We start from the raw sequence: 17,500 nt of genomic DNA, 5'->3' as shown, positions 1-17,500 counted from the left end.
TAGAGTAGACATGAAGAAAGGGATGGAGGCGGAGCAAAGAATTGTAGGGATAGTTTAAGTCATAGCCAATCAACTGGAAACATATTGACCAATGAGATTGCAATTAAAGAAATGGGCTGGTCAAATTATTCATTGCATTGTTTCCATTTTGAGTCAGATGACAGCTTGAGGAGGAGAGATTGGGGATTATTATGCAATGACTTACATGAAAACATGTTATTGAATCTCTCCGGGTTTTCTTAGCATTCACCCACATTGTTGATTGTCTAAAAAGACCCCCCCCCCTTCTTTCAGTATACAAAGAAAGCACGACAAAACTAACATCTCTCTCTCTCTCTCTCTCTCTCTCTCTCTCTCTCTCGTCCCTCTCTCCTTTTTATCTATCTATCATCTATCTATCTATCTATCTATCTATCTATCTATCTATCTATCTATCTATCTATCTATCTATCTATCTATCTATCTATCTATCTATCTATCTATCTATCTATCTATCTATCTATCTATCTATCTATCTATCTATCTATCTATCTATCTATTTATCCATTAATTGGCCTGTCTCTCTTTCTGTTTGTCTATCCATACATTTAACCTATTTCATTTTTTTAGTTACACGTATTTCCATCGCCAGTTTATTGATTGTTGAAGGCTCTATTTACTATTCTGCTCTTGTACTTAAAATTAAATGTTTATCCTACAACAATATCTGTAAGTGTAAGATTAGGCAACTGTTGTCCTATTAAAGTCTTAAGTTTTTATTTTTTAACGGGTTTTACGGCGATTGCAACACATTAAAGTCATATCAGCGCCAGTAAAAAGGAAGAAAATGGGATAGTAAAAAGTTTTAGAATTACAATTAAAGCACAAAAGAAAAGGTAAGACAAAGAGGAACTGGTTCAAATAGGGAACAGATGTAGATTCCAAGAGCACACCGTCAAAGTACTTAGTTTGAGATCACCTAAAAGTCTCATCCAGACACAAGCACAGGTCCCAACTAAGAGGAATACAATCAAATGTGTACCAATCATATAATATAATATGTAAACTAAACATAATACAATGCATAACAGAGAGATGATTTACAAGGAAAAAATATCATCTCCCAAAACTATAACTATACATTCGACTGTTTCCCTCCCAGCCAAGGAACTCCGGCAAGGATCAGGACAAAACTAAGTAATCTCATTCCAAGACAATGACAGGTAACAATTGGAAAACGGGTATTGGGGATAGAAGACACAGCATGTACCTCCCTGCCCACTATGGGAGGTCAGGATCTCCACCCAGAAATAGTGAACAGATGTAGATTCCAAGAGCAAACTATCGATATCGAAGTACTTCGTTTGAGATCACCTAAAAGTCTTATCCAGTCACAAGCACAGGTCCCCACTAAGAGGAATACACTCAAATGTTTAAAAGTCATATTATGATATGTAAACAAAATATAATACATAACAGAGAGATGATTTACAAGGAAAAAATATCATCTCCCAAAACTAACTAATCATCTGTTTGCCTTTCACCAAGGGTATCCGGTCAGGGCCAGGACAAAACCAAGTAATCTCATTCCAAGACAAAGACAGAAAGCTAGTTGGAAAACAGATATAGGGGGATAGAAGACAGTAAGTACCTCCATGCCCAATATGGGAGGTCAGGAACCCACCCAATTAAAGTCTTAGCGTGTCCTATAATTTCATGAATAAACAAAGAGGGACAAAGGACCCTCACCTCGATCATTAACCATTGCAGCTAGACAAAGAAATAACAGCACGTGGTGTGTATCAAAAATGCACAAACTCACACATATGAACACACGCATGCTGACGTCATGACACATTGCCCGGGCATTTTAATGACCAACAGGCGTTGACCAATCAGAATAATTAATTTGCAAAGTTGTCAGCGAAAATCCTAGACTTGTTTACAGTTTTTAAAGTTCATTATTGGTTGAACCATGAAATTGTGGAAACAGTCATGCTTTCTCTGAGATAAATAAAGACACGCTCTTTGTTGTGGTATCTTACATGGTATAGGTGGAGGAAACGACTTAATATTACTAAGTCTTGGAAATGGTTGCTCTCTGAGAGAAAGTCAACTCTCGTTTTGAATGTGTCATTGTTAGTTGCTTTTTTAAACTTTAAATTTATATAACTTATCGTCAATATTTATGTTGAATTATTATGTTTTCGTGTAGAAAAATGATTGTAGTTTCTGAAACAACCAAAAACTGAAATTTGATAAATTTGACCATTCCCACTTTACAACCGGTTTTCCTCGTTTTCCAAATCCCGACTTAATACCGCTTCGAGTCGTACGGTCACATATTGTCGCCTACTGATAATGTCCTGCCCACCTCCTCTCCAATACCCCCCCCCCCTTTTTGTCCTCGTTCCATTCTTCTCCTGACCCCTATCACATCCCGCCCATGACTGGTCCATTGTCCAACCACATTATTATCAAAAAGTAAACAGATCATATCATATCATTGCGTTCCTATACATGATAATGGTCGTACTTGTACCGTCACGGCGTCTAGAGCAGAAATGCCCAGCATTACAAATAATTCGTAATAATAGAAATCGGTAAGGGCCATAGAGAATCCAGGACTCCTAGTAGTCTGTGGTAGGGGCTGCCTGAAGCCGGTGGTCGTAAAATACTAACGAAAGAGTGAAAATGGAGAGGCTTCGTATGGGAACAAAACAGACAATAGACGTTTCGGGTACAAACCCTTCGTCAGCACAACACTACACAAATTAACATGGAAAACAAATGAAATAAATTAAAGTAAAATGCAAAATTACTTGTACCGTCTGTACTCAATGGTGGTTGCTGTATGAATGAAACGTTATGAACGCCACGCTAACGTTTCATTCATACTGCAACCACCATTGAGTACACACGATACATGTTATTGTGCAATTTGTTTTATTTGTTTTCCGCGTTAATTTGTATATTGTTGTGCTGACGAAGGGTTTGTACCCGAAACGTCCATTGTCTGTTTTGTTCCCATACGAAGCCTCTCCATTTTCACTCTTTCGTTAGTAAATAATTCGTTTCTTAAATGGTGCTGCTCGAAGCTCGAAGAAATACAATGTGAATTAAATGAAAGCTTCAAGTTAATATACGAAAACAGATAAAATGGATGTTTCGGGTTTCCCCTTTATCAACAATAAAACAGGATGAATGAAACACTACAGACAAATGAGATGATGTGATTGTGGCGTTGTTAAGATCTCACCCCTCTCTTCGGTCCATTGTCCAATCATATTATCAAAAGGTAAACACATCATATCATATCATTACGTTCTTATACATAATAAAGGTCATTCTATGTGCGGCTATGGGGTCTAGTGGTATGACACTCGCTTTCGGATCGGAAGGTCCTGGGTTCGAGCTTCGCGCTCGGCGCATAGTTGAGTCCTTGGAAAAGGCTCTTTACTCACATTCTCACCGTACTCAGGTGTAAAATGAGTACCTGGCGGTTAACAGCGTTGTCTTTGTCCAAAAAATTGTAATATCGCCAAACAGGCGTCATGTCCCGTCCTTCATGTTAAATGTTGCTGTTGACCAGGGACCCCTTGTAAAGCGGTTTGAGCACATTTAGTGGATATTGCGCTATATAAAAGCTCAAATTTATTTTTAAAATTTATTTTTACTCGTACAGTCACAACATGACGTCTAGATCAGAAATGTTGGGAGAGATTCCAAGAAAGGTCAATTCAGGTTTCGTAACGAGCTTTTTCTGATCTGTACTAGGTCCTTGGTTCCAGTCCCGTTACGAAAGGCGTTTGCGCAAAGTTGAGTCATCCGAAATGGCTTTTTATACTCATCACACTCAAGTGTAAAATGAGTACCTGAGAGGTAACAGAAATGTATCTGTGTTTTTGTTTGTTTTTGTTTATGGTATTTGTTTTTTGTTGTTGTTTTTTTTTCTTTAGAGGTGCTTTTCAAAGCGCCTCGTACACGTAATGTCTTGTCCAACATGTTCAGCATTGTTGGCGGCTTGGGACCGCTTCTTTTGAGCTGTAGCACATTTCATGAATATTGCCCTATAGCCGTCTATAAAAAGCTCAATATTCAAACAAAATTTTTAATGCGTGCTTCGTCCCAAGACGGGGGTGATGGCCCCGAGTACGAGAATACAAATCATCTTAATGATGGCAAGACAAATGTTTAAAGAATGTAAAAGAGAAAAATAAAGAGACATTACAAAAACAAAACTAAAATAATGAAAATACACACACACAAACACGCACACACACACAAACACACACAAACACGCACACACACACAAACACGCACACACACACAAACACACACAAACACGCACACACACACAAACACGCACACACACACAAACACACACACATACACACACACACACACACACAAACCAACAAAAAGCATCAAAAAACAAAATAAAAACAAAAACATCAACCCCAGATAGAACGGACAGGCAACTTGAAAAAACAAATACGCCAATAGAACAAGGGACATAACTGCACAAAAATTTCCATTATCTCTGAGTTTGCTGCGAATTCACGATTGTTTCCCTTGCATATAACAATAATGCCATGAGCTCCCCTTCTTCGAGGCTGTGTCATTATGTGACGTCAGACACACGTGTTAAGTTGTGTAACTCGCCGTGTCAAAATTGGGGTGAATCTGATCGTAGCCATCGTTATTTTTGACGTCATTTTTAGGTTTACGGACCGCCTAGTGAGTTGTCTTTAGTAGTGGTCAAGGAAACAAGTGATCCCATTGGTTGAACACAACTCACGATTTGATTTCTTTTGTGGCCAGACTTGTCTTTTGACGTCATTTGTTGGTCAGTGACTATGCGTTTATGAAGGCCACGATCAAATCCGTAAGGCCCTTGAAGCCGAGCTTTATCCAGGTTTTTATAGCGTGAAGCGGACAGTGACATTGCTCGCGGAGAGGACGAGAGACGCATGCGCACAACCAACATGACTTTCTCTCTCTAATAACTTTTCCGCCGGTGACGTCACAGACTATGGGTGACGTCCAATCAAGGGACGCTACTCTTCCGCCAATCTCATGACGATAGATGAGCGATTTATGTCAAATGGGATGGTGTGAGGTTATGGCTCTGTATCACAATCATTATGTAGTATTCGTGCATCGGACAACAGAGAGCAGAACCACCAATAAAGATAGGAGAAGAGGATGTGCCAGAGACAAATCAATTCAAATACTTTGAACAACTGTTCAAGGAGATGGGGGCAATGAGATGGAGGTTAAGAAGAGGATACAGGCAGGCTGGAATAATTGGAGGAAGGTAACTGGAGTTATGTGTGACAAACGAATTTCCACAAAGATGAAGGGGAAAATATATACAACATTTGTAAGACCAGCAATGTTTTATGGACTAGAGACAGCAGCTACAACAAAGAAACAAGATAAAGAAGTTGAGGTGGCAGAAATGAGAATGTTGAGATGGTCACTTGGCTGGACAAGAAAAGGTACAATGAGAATTGAACGAATCCGAAGGTTGACTGAAGTGAAGATTATATCAATAAATAATGAGAGAAGATAGATTGAAATTGTTCGGACATGTAAAGAGACGAGAGAGGGAGTACGTGGGAAGGAAAGCATTGGATATACAATTGGCGGGAAGGAGGAAAAAAGGACACCCAAAGACTAGATGGTTGGATAGGGTTAAAGACGACATGAAAGAACTGGTCCTGGAAGAAGATTGTAGATAATACTCTGAACTGAGATGCATGGAAATGTGGCATTCATTATGGCAACCCTGCAAAATGGGGGATAAGCTGAAAGAAGAAGAAATAAATAAATAAATAAATGAATGAATAGATGAATAAATTAAATAAATTCTCTTTGTTCATTTCATAAGGAAATTTGACTTTAGGGTCTATTCGGATGGGAGATTGGAATAACCCAGGCGTCAGCCGCAGTGCAGTACCTCAAATATGAGCAAGGGCGAGGTGACTTGCTCACGGCAACGCAGCACAGCGGGTAGTCGAACTCAGCACCTTTCGGGAAAGAAGCAAAACCCATACCGCTGAGCCACGCTGGTTCCCCCTCCCCCCCCCCCCCCACCCCCACCCCACTTTCCGCCCAGCGTTAAGACAACATATGAAAATCTCAATACACACTGTGTTATGAAAGAATGTGTTATTTATTGAGCACAAACAATAAGCATGATATCTTTATCTTTATTTATAACAATAATTTATATCAGTTGTGTCAAAATGCTGAGAAGAGCGCAATAATAATAATACTGTACAACACTCATAATATATCAATACTTATTATAATATATGCAAATGAATTATATGCATATTATGTAAATATTATGTAGCCGATCGAGCCAATATGGTATTTTGTCAATATCTACTAGATGAAGAGACCCAGGATTTTTTGTTTGTTTTTAAGTAAGCTTATAGATAGTTCGAAGATGACGTCACTCAGGTCTTTGTTTTTGTTTTTTATCATCCGCGTTTATGAGTAATGCTCACTGAACTGTTTTAACCCGACTAGAGACGTTTCATGGATACACACAGTATTGTGTGTTGGTCCGTTATACTTCCGGATGGCAAGTGTTATAAGCATCTTAGCCAAGCGCATACTATCTATAGAATGAATGGAATTGACGTCACTCAGTTTTTTTTTTCACATCGTCAATTGGGTGATTCGTTCTGACTTTTTTCTCTTAAGAAAAGCTGCAAAGTTTAAGTCTAATACCAAGACATGACATGACTGGCAAAATGCCAAAAGACAACAGATAATAAAAACTTCGCTGTCATAACAAAAGGGATGGATAAGATACTAATTATTGTAATTCACATTTAGTCCTTAAGCCTTTAAACTCGGGTTCGACATTAAGAATACTTCCAAGATTATACCAGATTGAAAGGAATGGTTACATATTACAACTCATGACTAAATAATTCAATAACAGTACATTCAATATCAATATGCAGATCACAACCACGTTATCTCTCTCTCTCTCTCTCTCTCTCTCTCTCTCTCTCTCTCTCTTCCTCCCCCTCTCTCTAATTTTCTCTCTCTCACTCTTTTTCCATTTCTCTCTGTATCTCTTATCTAAGTTTCTGTTTCTGTGTATGTGCCTCTCTCTCAGTCTCTCTCTCTCTCTCTCTCTCTCTCTCTCTCTCTCTCTCATCTCTCTTACTCCTCTTTCTCTCTCATTTCTTTTTTCATCACCTCTCTTACTCACGCTCTCTCTCTCTCTCTCATATATATATATATATATATATATATATATATATATATATATATATATATATATATATATCTATTGTAATTATTGATATTCTATCCATGGACAGGACAAGCCAATTATTTCCCGGCTGTCTGTCTCTATGCATTGTAAGTGATGTATTAGTGTTTGCATTATATTTGCTATTGGCTGAATAAAGGTTGATCCCGAAACGTTCCGCCTTTGGTATTTTGTGTCTTTTCAAAGCTGTTATATATCCATTAAAGAACTGAACAAGTGTGTATAAAATGTGCCAGACAAAGCAAGAAAGAAAAGTACAAGAAAAAAAAAAACCATCCCAAAAAATCAGTCGACCTCGAATTAGACTGATGTTTTGGAATATTTTTTTTTCTTATATTTTTCTTTCTTGATTTGTCTGGTAGCTTATATACACACTTGTTCAGTTCTTTATCTTATAACGGTGCCAGCTCCTTAATTTCTTAATTTGATATTCATTTTTGTTCATTACGTTATTATATCATTGGACTAAACATCTTTGACAAATTATCACTTCCTAGTTAAAATGTGTACTAAAATAAAGGGAGTAAAATGAGCTTATAAATAATATAAAACAAAATAAACGATGTTTCTGCCCTTGGCTTTACCATTACCCGAAGAAGGTCAAAAGCCGAAACGTCGTTCACTTTATTTTCTATCTTTTACAAGAGTAATTTTTAGTCCCTCTATTTACTATACATCTTATTGCCTCATTTTGGCACCTGTAGACTTTAGTTTCTAGTTACCTACTCAGAGACAGAGAGAGAGTTAATTTGATCGTAATCACATACACACAACAATGTTTGTTTCTACGACAATGACTTGATGATTAATAATACCTACAGAGTATAATATGCATCACAATATGATTAGTTTGTTTTGATGATAAATAGACCTCCCTTACCCGCGATAGAAGCGCCCCCCCCCCCACCCCCACCATTTACGATTTCCAAAAATAGCATCATTGAATAAGACATAACCTTGAAGTTTTCACAGGTAAAGCCAATGCCTGAAGGTCTACATCATCTCCGTCCTTGAAATGTCTACAAGACCATGTTCATCCTTCATCTTCAACGAATTTTGAAGTGACTCATCCTTGTCTAAGGTAAAAGGTAACAACCTATCCAATAAAAAATGTTATCCTTTACCCCTTGATGTTTCCGTCCCGGTCCATAGTCTACAATGTCTGAGTCTTTGACTCTGAACTTTGAGGTGTCATAATATCAGCTTAAAAACAAGAGATGAAGTGAGTCGGAAAATACCAGAAGACAATAGAGAATAATTTTTTTTCGCGGCGGTAATAGGGGTTTGAACCCGCGACCTTACTGGTACGATCGGGTCGTGGATAGCTCATACGGTAGAGTCATGCTCTCCCCGGCCAGGCGGAGTTGTCGTACCAGTAAGGTCGCGGGTTCAAACCCCCATCACCGCCGCGAATCGTTTTTTATATTCTCTATTGTTTTCTGTCACTTTCCTACTCACTTCATCTCTTGTTGTTATCAACATAAGTGCCTGCTCCACTCACTTTTCTGAAATAATATCAGCTTACTTGGGACATTTGTCTTGAAAAAGATAATACATCTAAACATTTTTTTCTTTAAAAAATCTAACAATATTTAGTACGGTCATCATTCATTATACCAATTTGAAATAAAAGTTTTTGGATGTTCTGATCTTTTTCAAGAAAAGTGTCCCAAGTAACCCCTAGTGTCCCAAGTAACCCCTAGTGTCCCAAGTAACCCCTGGTGTCCCAAGTAACCCCATATTACAGTACGACGGTTCGTTTAGGCGACACCTCTAGCATCTTTAACCCTGTCTCTTGATGTGTTCCCTGTAACTCTTCGTATAGATAGAATGAAGATGACGTCAATCAAGTCTTTGTTATTGTTTTTGCCATCCACGTTTATGAGTACTTCTCACTAAACTGTATGAACCAGACTATAAACCTTCAAGGATACACACAGTTTTGTGTGTTGGTCTGTGATACGTCCGGATGGCAATGTTATGAGCTTCTTAGCCAAGCGCATACTATCTATATTCCATTCTCACCTTATACCTTCTACAACACATATGGCCTTGACCTCGACTCTGGTAAATTCCATTTACGTCTACAAACAGCCTACAACACATTCGACCTTTGACCCTCAACCTTGATATGTTCCATCCCGTCCACAGTCAACGACATCTGCTACCTTGACCCTCACCCTTGATATGTTTCGTCTACAAACAGCCTACAATACCCGCGACCTTGACCCTTAAACTTGATATGTACCATCCCCGCCTGCAACCAGCCTACAACACCTGTGTCCTTGACCTCCCCCATTTCATCCTCATCCAATTGGGCGGGGCCATGCATCGTACTGTAAACTCTCTGGAAAACGGACCTTGAGCGTGACTTCGACCTGTTGAGATAATGGAAACGTTGAGTAAAATATTACATTAAAGTGAAATTAGAAGCTGTTGAATGTAAAAAGTAATTAACAACGTTGAAAATAAACGTTTGAAAAACTCGAAAAAGAACAAAATACTAAACACGGAACGTTTCAGGTTAAAAACACTTCTTCGGCCAATAATTAATATAACCCCCCCCCCCCCCCAATAAAACATAAAAACATCACTAAGCTTAAATACAGACGACAGAAAAGTAATTCTTCACAAGTCGAGATCACACTAACATACAGGATGTGCCAACTAGGTACTTTTCTCCTCTCTGTCTGGAATTTAAGTGGTGTTATGATGTTATTATTGCTTTTATTATTGGCCGAACAAGGGTTTTGAGGCAGAAATGTTCCATGTTTTGCAATTTGGCTTTTTTTAAAGCTATTATTTTCATTTTGTTTATTAATAGAAAAATAGTTGTGTTGTCCTTCTGTTATATGCAGCAATTATCGAAAGAGAATCTTGTAGCATGAGCTGTAGATTATGATAGTCAAGTACTAATTCTATCCAGAATCACAATGTGATAAACAAAAGTAATAGGGAATGAGATTAGCGGAAGAGTAGCGTCCCTTGATTGGACGTCACCGGTGGAGAAGTTATTTGTAAACAAACCAACTACAAGCCAAGCGCTCCAAATACAAAATTTATTATTCATATTTCTGTACAAAAATGCATAACGTTGATTATGATATGTATTTTTGTACAGAACTATGAATAATAAATTTTGTATTTGGAGCGATTGGCTTGTAGTTGGTTTGTTTACAAATAAATTCTCCACCGGTGACTTCCAATCAAGGGACGCTACTCTTCCGCTAATCTCATTACCTATTGCCAAAAATGGTGCATAGATCAAACAGCGACTTAATATTTACTATTTCATCCAAGCAATCTGAAGAAATAATAAGATGATGATAAATATGATGATGATGATGATGATGATGATGATGATGAGGACGATGATGATGATGATGATGATGATGATGATGATGATGATGATGATGATGATGATGATGAGGACGATGATGATGATGATGATGATGATGATGATGATGATGATGATGATGAGGACGATGATGATGATGATGATGATGATGATGATGATGATGATGATGATGATGATGATGATGATGATGATAAATATGATGATGATGATGATGATGATGATAAATATGATGTGATGATGATGATGATGATGATGATGATGATGATGATGATGATGATGATGATGATGATGATGATGATGATGATAAATATGATGATGATGATGATGATGATGATGATGATGATGATGATGATGATGATGAGGACGATGATGATGATGATGATGATGATGATGATGATGATGATGATGATGATGATGATAAAAACTGTCTAGCCTCACCGTCCGGTCAAACATGGGGTTTTTCTCATGTCCGAGTGCCCAGTGGATGGATTTGATGGACTTGGTGGGGGAGATGGTACGACTGACCGGTGTCACGGATGGATTGGTCAGGTCAACACTGTGGATGGTGATGTCAGGATTGCGATGGGAATGTGAAAAATACGGTCAGAATATAAAACATGTATAACAATAATTGCCTATTTGGACAATAAAGATTATTATTATTATTATTATTATTATTATTATTATTATTATTATATTATTATTATTATTATTTATTATTATTATTATTATTATTATTATTATTATTATTATTATTATTATTATATTATTATTATCATTATTATCATTATTATTATTATTATTATTATTATTATTATTATTATTATTATATTATTATTATTATTATTATTATTATTATTATTATTATTATTATTATTATTATTATGTATTTAACCATTAACTGCCGAACTCTGGAGAAAAAAAAAACTCGTATTAAAAAATATGGCCAGAAAACTCATCCTTCAAATATCGATCGATTTAAATGACTCTCATCTTGGCAACAACTCTCAAACCTGGGACTTTAAGAAAGATTTTTGCGAAGTCCCAGGTATGAGAGTTTTTACAAAGATTAGGGTTATTTAAATCGATCGATATTTGAAGGGCCGAGTTTTCTGGCCAAATTCTTAAATACGATTTTTTTTCAGAGTCCATCAGTTTACTGGTTAATTCAATGCATCAAATCGCCGGAAAATAAATAAAAAAAATTCCCTTTATTCATCCCCAAGAGAAAATTTGTCTTTAGGGTCTATTCTAAGGGAAGACTGGAATGACCCAGGCGTCAGCCGCAGAGCAACGCCGCAAAGTGAGCTAGGGCGATGTGACTTGCTCAAGGCCACACAACGCAGCGGCTGGTGATTGAACTCGGTACCTTTCGGGTAGGAAGCAAAGACCGTACCACTGAGCCACGCTGCCCTCAAAATAGCATTATATTGGACGTGACATAACGCCTGTTAAGTGATAATGCAATTATTTTTCTATAGAGACAACGCTGTTAACGTCACGATATTCATTTCACACCTGAGAACGATGAGAGAATGTGAGTGAAGAACCTTATCCAAGGAGTCAACTTTGCGGCGCTCGGAGTGGGACTCGAACCCTGGACCTCCCTGTCCGACGGAGTGTTGTGCCACAAGACCACATAGGCACTCAAGACAGGTCTCCATTGAAATAAAGAGAATGAATCTTTAAAATCTATACTACGTATACTATGTATAAAATATATGATATTGTCATCTCTTTCTACCAAACCTCCCCACTGTTCACCCAGAAGGGAATGGGTTGCTGAGCCTGTTAGATCTGGTGGAAAGTACTTTGCGATAGACTAGCGTCCTATCCAAAGGATAGCAAGCAATTACTATTGTCCGTTTCACGCTATAGAAAACAAACCAAACAACAACTCGATCTTTTCTAGTGCGTAATATCCACTAAACTTGCTCCAAGCGCTTTACAAGGGATCCAAAGTCAACAGCAGTAAGATCAAAGAGAGAGGGAATGGGGATACCCCTCTGATGCGCATAATGGACCGCGCCCCCGTTTCGAGCCGAAATAAGTCCCGGCAACCCTTGTACGCAGAATCCCTGACTACGTCTAAAGCTGCACATACGAGATGGAAGTCGGTTTGAATCCCTCGTGGGGGCGGGGAGGTAACCTCCTCTAAGCTTGGTGAGAAGTTGTCAGGCTTTAATACTAGTAAAAGGAGACACTGGGTGGCTGCGAATCGGCTTCGGTCGAGGAGCTGCCTCATCGGTGGGGTCTTTCTACCTGTCCAACATGTACTCGCTGTGAGCAAGAACCTGAGACGGCAGAGCATCTAGTCGAACGGTGTGTTGTGACGATTCTACCCGGCGGGTTTACGACGGTGCACGAATGCGGACCAGACTTTGCTGATTGGGTCGATCGTCATAACATAGTGTGTGTGTGAAAACCATAAGAGGCTGCTGCCAACAACAACACTTAATACTATGGCTCTGAAGGACTATACTTTTTTCTATTACGCAATGACAAACCTTTTAAAAATACTGTGGTGGTCAAACTCATCATCGACGGAACATTCCTCTCCGTCTATGTTGTACGGAGTGTTCCTGAAGGAAGGTGTGATGGCGGCGTTTTTGAACCTGGGAACGTTGAGACCTGCCTGTCTGTATGTCTGGGCCAGGGAGCTGTGAGGGTTAATGAGGGCTTTGGTGATGGATGGGCCTAGCTCGGGCATTCTGGAGGATGAATGATGAAATAGAAAGTTTGTGGAAGTTCTTACTTAACCCTCTCCATACCAACTACAGGAAGATCCTTACATTCGTTACGATTCAATGAATTTTTTTTTTTTTTTCAGATTTATTTTGTAAATCACAAAATTTTGAGAAACATCTTTGTTTTGCCATAAGAATTTGATGCTGTTTTGTAAAGCTTGTTTTTCTGCGCAAAATTATGTATAGTCTAGAATGTTCTTTTTGATTCTGAGTTAAACTGTAAAGAAATCAATTCTTGTGTTGAATAGCTATGACAATTTGGAAAAATCCTGAAAAAGTTCGTTAAGGAGAGAGTTAAAGGAATAGGATGTGAAGGTGGGGAAGAGAAGGAGAAGAAGGTGAGGGGCGTGGAGAAAGTAAAGGAAGAAGAAAAAATGGATGAAGAAAATTTGGATATGAGGAAATGGAGAAGGAGAAGGAGGAGAAGAAAGGAAAAGGCGGAGAAGGAGGAGAAGAAGAGGAGACCAGGAGGAGAAAGTGGAAACGAAGAAGTAGAAGAAGAAGACTATAAACGTTTAACGTGACACACAATGTTGTGTGTTAGTACGTTTCATTTGGCGGCCTTTAACGTTTTACTTAAACGTGAATCATGAATCATCGATACAAAATAATCAAAGTTGTTGATTGCCTCCTGGATTATTTGGATTAAGCAGTGATGGGGGAGGGGGGTATTTTTATTTCAAATATCGGTTAATTAAGACATCAATTAATTTAGACATCAATCAATTTAGATTACATGAGATATCGATTAATTAAGATTTTACTCCAATTTCTAGAAAGTTTCTAACCCGGCACTTCATTATTATATACTAGAATAATTTGTTAGAAAAAATATCATTTCAAATATTAATGGATTAGAATGACCGTCAGACTTACAACAAACTCTTAAAGCCGAGACTTCGTGTTTCATTTTACATTTTAGCAAAAAATTCTTTGATTTGAAATATCGATGTATCAAAATGACTTAACGAAAGGATCTGACCTGACCACCTCCTCATATCCGTGCCTCCCAAACACTTTGTTTCCTCCTCCTCCAGATTGGTGGTCGGCGTGTCACATGGCGGCGATATCCTTGGCAACCGGTACGGGGTCACGCACTTCACGGTGATGTCATTGAGGTCAACTAAGGTCACCTGCAAGGACGATTCGGAATCTGTGGCGCTGCGGGGTTTGGAAAACCTGGATTGTAGATGAAGGATGGAAAAGGTTTATTGAATCGATTGAAAGTATATCATATCATATCATATCGTGCGGCTATGTGGTCTAGTGGTATGACACTCTCTTTCAGAATCAGAAGGTCCTGGCTTCAAGCCTCGCTCGGCGCATAGTTGAGTCCTTGGAAAGGCTTTTTACTCAATTCTCTCACCGCACTCAGGTGTAAAATGAGTACCTGGCCATTAACAGTGTTGCCTCTGTCCGTAATAATTGTAACATGCCTAACAAGCATCATGTATCGTCCTAAATGTTAAATGTTGCTGCTGGCCAGGGTCTACTTGTACAGCGCTTTGATCACATGTAATGGATATTGCGCTATATAAAAGCTCAATTTTTTTAATATCACGTAAATGGTGGTTTAGGCCAACTCACCCATGAGTATCCCGTGTATTTTTTAATTTAATCATAAATAAACCGGATGTGATTATTATTCTTTATCCCGCATTATTTGAATCTGCCACAGAAAAAGCATTTTTCGTTTCATACTTGATTCTGTTCCAACGTTTTTACAGTTCTGTTAATTAAAATAAATCCCCTTATGCTAGTTTAGTGGTATCTGTCAATAAAGATTTTTAACGGTCTCCTCTGGTAATTTTTGTAGTCGAAAATGAAAAGAAAACATCAGAAGTTGGGCTGATTTATAGAATTGAATTCTGGTTGATCCGGCTATGTGGTCTAGTGGTATGACACTGGCTTTCGGTTCGGAAGGTCCTGGGTTCGAGCCTCGCTCGGCGCATAGTTGAGTCCTTGGAAAAGGCTCTTTACTCACATTCTCTCACCGTACTCAGGTGTAAAAATGAGTACCTGCCGTTAACAGTGTTTTTCTGTCCGAAAAAAATTGTAACATCGCTAAGAGCCGTCATGTATCGTCCTAAATGTTAAATGTTGCTGTTGGCCAGGAACCCCTTGTTAAGCGCTTTGAGCACATTTAGTGGATAAACCCCACAAACTGTGAGTGATCCTCAACAATATTGGAGGTTTCCACAAGAAGAAGAAGAGAAGAAGAAAAGAAGAAAGAAAGAAGAAGAAGAAGAAGAAGAAGAAGAAGAAGAAGAAGAAGAAGAAGAAGAAGAAGAAGAGAAGAAGAAGAAGATATTGCGCTATATAAAAGCTCATTTTAGATTTAGTTTTTTGATCTGAAGCATTCGGATGTCTAAGTATTCAGATCTCAGGTCTGAGGATCGCATTTTTCCAAAAGGCCTTATGGGTCCAACACTCCAAATTCATAAATCCGTCATGAAAGGAACAAACATGAAATATATGGTCGGGTATATGAATAGAGTTAAGTGTGCTGTAGAAAAGACCAGGCCACAATCTTTAGACTGCGATCAGGACACATTTGTCTGAATCACCGTGTGCACAAGGTATTCATGATAGGAGAAACAGACATATGTGATTGTGGTGAAGGAGAAGAAGACGCCCACCATATCTCTGTAGACTTGACTGTATGGACCACTGATTGGGGTGGATGAGGAAGACAGAGGTGTTCCTTCACCAACTAGACCTACCACCACCATCATCATCATCGTCATCATCGTCACCATCATCATCATCTTCATCATCATCATCATCATCAACATCATCATCATCGTCACCATCTTCATCATCATCGTCATCATCGTCATCATCATCATCATCATCATCATCATCATCATCATCATCATCATCATCATCATCATCATCATCATCATCATCATCATCATCATCATCATTACATCAAGCACAACAACAACATCCATAAAATCAACAAGAACAGCGAGAACACCAACAAACAATAACTTCCCCAAACTCACATTCCCTTCAAACTCCTACCCCTATAGACAGGGTCAGCAGACACTATGGGCGTACACAGATGGCCATAGGGAGAATACATTGTACTTGTATCACACATGTTTTCTATGTCTGTCGTTTCTCCAAAATGAATCAACACAGGTTTAAATCCGAGGAAAAAAAGAATAACTGTTTCTATTTGTGGTTTGTGGAAGAGAGTTAGCAAACCACTTGTCAACTTTTTATAACACACAAATACAAACGCCCACTGAAGTCATGGTAAACGTTCTATTTTTAGAAATGTTAGTTAATTCGCATTTCCGAAACTTTTAGGTCATGTCAGATCTTAGAAAGAACCGGGAAAATCCTTTAGCAATCATGTGGGCACAAAGGAAGTGTATCTGTTCTTGAAAAAGTCAGAATCTTGGATATTTCCGTACGTTTTACATCGTGTTTTCTTTTTTTTTTGACTGTACTAGAATATATTATGTTCTCCATGAGGAGCCGTCGCCTTACATCTATAAAAACAAAGAAAACACGTCACCTTAATTAATTTTTGCCACATGGTGTTCGAATTTTTAACGCGCAACTGTGATTGAAATTAAATACTATCTTTTAACTATACACACACAAGTTCGGACTAAAGATCAGAGGTATGGCCTATCTCAATTTATCAAATTAATAATATATAAAGTGTTGCTATTGGTTCTTGGTTGTATATTTTTAAATTTTTGTGCATTTGCATATATATATATATATATATATATATATATATATATATATATATATATATATATATATATACATTGTCGCCATAGATTCTCAACTTTGTGTTTATACATTTTCATGCATGCCACGTCTGTAAACGAATTTCCATTTTTTGGGGGATGAATAAGGTATATTTTATCTTATCTTAACATGAATGGTTATCAATTAATTTTAAAAAGATTTTTTTAAAAACTCTCTCAGAGCAATGAAAATCACATCATATGTTATGAAGGCTGGTTTTCCACTCGTTAAGTCGATTTTTCTACTTTTTGAGATTTTCCATCCATGAGATAAATTGAAATGTAATCTTTATTTCTAGCATCAATTGATTGGCACAATGATGTCTCTAGAATTGTGTAA

The 17,500-nt window shown here is 38.0% G+C and overlaps 1 pseudogene across 1 annotated transcript in view; it reads right to left on the bottom strand.

Annotated features, from left to right (window-relative positions):
- Positions 1-7,311: 7,311 nt before the first annotated feature.
- LOC144958790 (uncharacterized) overlaps positions 7,312-17,500 on the bottom strand; it is a 29,928-nt pseudogene continuing 19,739 nt past the window's right edge. Inside the window, exons 3-6 of the transcript XR_013642517.1 lie at positions 14,370-14,566; positions 13,148-13,351; positions 11,079-11,196; positions 7,312-9,661 (exon numbers count right to left, since the gene is read on the bottom strand). The product of XR_013642517.1 is annotated as an uncharacterized LOC144958790 (transcript). The remainder of the gene's footprint in view (positions 9,662-11,078; positions 11,197-13,147; positions 13,352-14,369; positions 14,567-17,500) is intronic.

This window comes from Berghia stephanieae, chromosome 13 (genome assembly GCF_034508935.2).
Source record: "Berghia stephanieae isolate SIO BIC M18660-M18661 chromosome 13, UCSD_Bste_1.3, whole genome shotgun sequence".
In the NCBI taxonomy this organism is placed as follows: Eukaryota; Metazoa; Mollusca; class Gastropoda; order Nudibranchia; family Aeolidiidae; genus Berghia; species Berghia stephanieae.
Note: the sequence above shows the minus strand (reverse complement) of the source record. Positions and strands in the feature narration are given on the sequence as shown.